The sequence below is a fragment of the Pundamilia nyererei genome, unplaced genomic scaffold (genome assembly GCF_000239375.1).
Source record: "Pundamilia nyererei isolate P.nyererei 1_Seehausen unplaced genomic scaffold, PunNye1.0 scaffold00010, whole genome shotgun sequence".
NCBI lineage: Eukaryota > Metazoa > Chordata > Actinopteri > Cichliformes > Cichlidae > Pundamilia > Pundamilia nyererei.
In genome coordinates, this window is record NW_005187411.1 from 4,275,661 (window position 1) to 4,278,398 (window position 2,738).

Below are 2,738 nucleotides of genomic sequence, written 5' to 3' on the forward strand. Positions count from 1 at the left end.
AATGCACTCAGCATTAGGACTGATCCAACTTAGGTATCTCTTTTTCTTTTTCTGTTTAGACTTACAATAAGAAAAATGAGCACACTTCATATATTATTAAATCCTTTTCATGAGATAATGTTAACATTTCAGACACTTTCATTGCTTCTATGTCCCAGATAACAACTACTGAAACAAGTGATTTCTTTATGTCGGTTTAGTTACCACTTCTTACATGACAATAGCAATGAAGGACCAAAGATCACAGTTTTACTCCTTTATTATTAAACGCATTTCCCTTCAGGTCAGTACGTTTATGTCTGGGAAGTGCATGAGGTTGATTTCTAAACACAACTACACTGGTTGAGGAAACACACATGGCTAAACTGCTAAGGCCATTAAAATACACATACATCCACTGTCTGGCTATGTATAATAAAGTGCATATTCTACATTTTTAAACAATCTGCTGCCACAGATAATGAAAGGCATTGAAGAAAAAGACATGCTGTTATCTCAGTTTATTGTTATGTGGCCTATCTATTTATATTTATAGAGGAATACTAAACTTTCAACAGTAGATGTCTTTGTCCAAAGTAGGCGCTCAGACCAGCAAAGGAAAGAGTTCATATATCAAAGGATAAATGTTCCATCAAACTCCTAAATGTAACCATCGGAATTCATAACAGCAAAGACTCTGCACCATTAAAGTCAGGTAGCAGGTCAGGTACTAGGATGGGTAGATAGATCTATCTTAGTGTCCTAGTTGTATCTTAAATATCTATCTCAATAGATAAATTGATAGATAGATAGAAAATCACATTCTAACATAAGCAGAAGAAAAACGCACAATGACATTCCCGGTCTATTATCTCTAACCTTCAAGTGTGAGATCAAGGCTCGAGGGAATCCTAAAGATTGTTTTTGTTAGATAACTGATAACCACATAACTATCCCACAGTTCCTTTCAAGTTAATTTACAGTTTGTTCACACATAAATTCACAGTTTGTTCACAAATGAAATTCAGTCACTTGAATGGTTCATGAACACGGAAAGCTTAAATGGCTACATGTATTTTGCTATAGCGGAAAGACTTTGCATACTGGAAAACCACAATAAAATTAACCGTACTTTGCCAGAACATTCTATAAGCCAAGTTCCATTCATTATAAAGGGCGTTATATTGGGCTCTTTTAGAAGAGCCCTCCAAACTGTCTGCATCCTTGGCTGCGTACAACAAAACTGAGACCAGCCCCTCATGAGTAACTTTGACTCTGCAGCCTCAAATCCTCTTAGTATCTGACCCTAATCCAGACAGAGAGGTGAGACGCCTGAAGTGAGATGTAAACCTCACAAATAAAAGTCAGTGAGCAGGTTTGAGACAATGCAAATCAGAAGGGTGTCACATATCCAGTGAAACAGAGAGCCAGAAAGTACGGAGAGGAGGAAATATGAAAACACACACACAAATATATATACACACACTCCCACACAAATGAACACTGCTTGAGAGTCAAAGCAGTACGCGGTGAAACACCCCTCGTGTTTCCTGCCTCCTGTTTCCGGTTCTCTCTCAGGGAAGGGAGGCATGGAAAAAGCATTGGACGATGGCTACAGAGCAACAGGATGAAAGATGCACACACAACACAGGGTACACTTTCAGAAGTGCATGCCAAGAAAGCATTTAGTTTAAGTGGTGTGCCTACATTTGAATGAAAAGTGACATGTCAGAGAAAGAAATTGTAAAATAAAATAAATAAATACATAAGAATAAAGAATCCTGGTTTACTGTTGTTAATCCCGTGAGGACACTTTAAACGCATCACGGCTAAATTATGTAGAGGAGAAATATCTAGGACAGAATTTCCTGATAGCAATCAAGCAGAAACGAGATGTGGGCTAAACTGTCGGCTGTTGTGATTACTGGAGACAACCTTAAAATGAGGTTTTCATAATTACGATTAACCCCAAATAACTTTTTCAAAGAAACTTATGGAACAAAGCACCTTATAATAAGTCACGACTACTGCACCAAGACACCAAACAGTACACCAGTGGAAGTAAGTCAAAAGTACAGGTTTAAACAGAAGCCCACAGAAAACTCAGTTCCTAAATTGCTCTTAAATCAGACAAAGTACTTCAAAATACTTGCAACGTTAGCTATTTGGAATAAAAATTTAAAAAGCGTAACAGGTAGACAAAAAAACAACCACACACTTACAAGTGAAATCCTTCAAGCAGTTGAATTTACGTTCACGGTGACAGTAAGACGTTTTATGCTCCTCATTCGGTTGTATGTGTGCAGCACTGGTCCAGCTTTCCAGCTTTGTCGGTGTTTCTTCCTGCAGCAGGACGGATGAGGTAGCAGCGGGCTGTCTGGGTGACAGGCTACGCTCGAGCTCCGGTGAACACCGGTGACGTCACCCTCACCGCGAAAGGTGCGTTAAAGTGTCCCTCGTAAGATCCTGTGACGTTTTTATTTTTGGCTTATGGTTTATACTGATAACTAAACATTAAAAAGCCACTCATATTGTAAAAATCTAAACAAAAACAGCTCAGGTCGGCGATCGTGAGTGTGAATAATTTCAGTTATATCACTTAATACTTTTTATATTCGAATTGTTTTCCATCAATGTATTAATGCATGTGAATCTCATTAAAAAAATAGTTCCGTATAAACAATCACAAGTTTCAACATGTTACATCACCACATGGGTTTGGAGAATTTTAAATATGCAATGTTTGAGTGTCTGAATGT

At 38.0% G+C, this 2,738-nt stretch overlaps 1 protein-coding gene across 2 annotated transcripts in view; it reads right to left on the reverse strand.

Moving 5' to 3' along the window:
- myo6b (myosin VIb) overlaps positions 1-2,384 on the reverse strand; it is a 37,922-nt gene extending 35,538 nt beyond the window's left edge. For both annotated transcript variants that reach the window (XM_005723904.1, XM_005723902.1), the window contains exon 1: positions 2,202-2,384. The gene's annotated coding sequence lies outside the window, so the exon portion shown is untranslated. The remainder of the gene's footprint in view (positions 1-2,201) is intronic.
- Between the last annotated feature and the right edge of the window lie 354 nt (positions 2,385-2,738).